Source organism: Nomia melanderi, unplaced genomic scaffold, assembly GCF_051020985.1.
Source record: "Nomia melanderi isolate GNS246 unplaced genomic scaffold, iyNomMela1 scaffold0014, whole genome shotgun sequence".
Lineage (NCBI taxonomy): Eukaryota > Metazoa > Arthropoda > Insecta > Hymenoptera > Halictidae > Nomia > Nomia melanderi.
This window is the reverse complement of record NW_027475130.1, coordinates 9,180,416-9,181,370: the sequence shown is the minus strand read 5'-3', so window position 1 is coordinate 9,181,370 and position 955 is coordinate 9,180,416.

The window sequence follows — 955 nt, the reverse complement described above, 5'->3', positions numbered from 1 at the left end:
GCAATAAACCAAAGTGAATTATCTGCAGGAGGCCCTGGCGCATGATTCTGTGCAGCGGGAACGACCTCGGACCACCAGGGGCCGAGAAAACTACCGTCTCATGGGGCCGGTCACTCAGGGTCAGTGAAAAATCCAATATATATCTGCTGATATCTCGGGTGCTATTAGAGATAGCGCAATAGACCAAAGTGAATTATCTGCAGGAGGCCCTGGCGCATGAATCTGTGCAGCGGGAACGACCTCGGACCACCAGGGGCCGAAAAAACCACAGTCTCATGGGGCCGGACACTCAGGGCCAGGGGAAAATCCAATATATATCTGGTGATATCTCGGGTGCTATTAGAGATAGCGCAATAAATCAATGTGCATTGTCTGTAGGAGGCCCTGGCGCATGAATCTGTGCATCGGGAACGACCTCGGAACACCAGGGACCGAGAAAACCACCGTCTCATGGGGCCGGACACTCAGGGTCAGTGAAAAATCCAATATATATGTGGTGATATCTCGGGTGCTATTACAGATAGCGCAATAAATCAAAGTGCATTATCTGCAGGAGGCCCTGGCGCATGAATCTGTGCGGCGGGAACGATCTCGGACCATCAGGGGCCGAGACATCCACCGTCTCATGGGGCCGGACACTCAGGGTCAAGGAAAAATCCAATATATATCTGGTGATATCTCGGGTGCTATTACAGATAGCGCAATAAATCAAAGTGCATTGTCTGTAGGAGGCCCTGGCGCATGAATCTGTGCAGCGGGAACGACCTCGGACCACCAGGGGCCGAGAAAACCACAGTCTCATGGGGCCGGACACTCAGGGTCAGGGGAAAATCCAATATATATCTGGTGATATCTCGGGTGCTATTACAGATAGAGCAATAAATCAAAGAGCATTGTCTGTAGGAGGCCCTGGCGCATGAATGTGTGCAACGGGAACGACCCCGGACCACCAGGG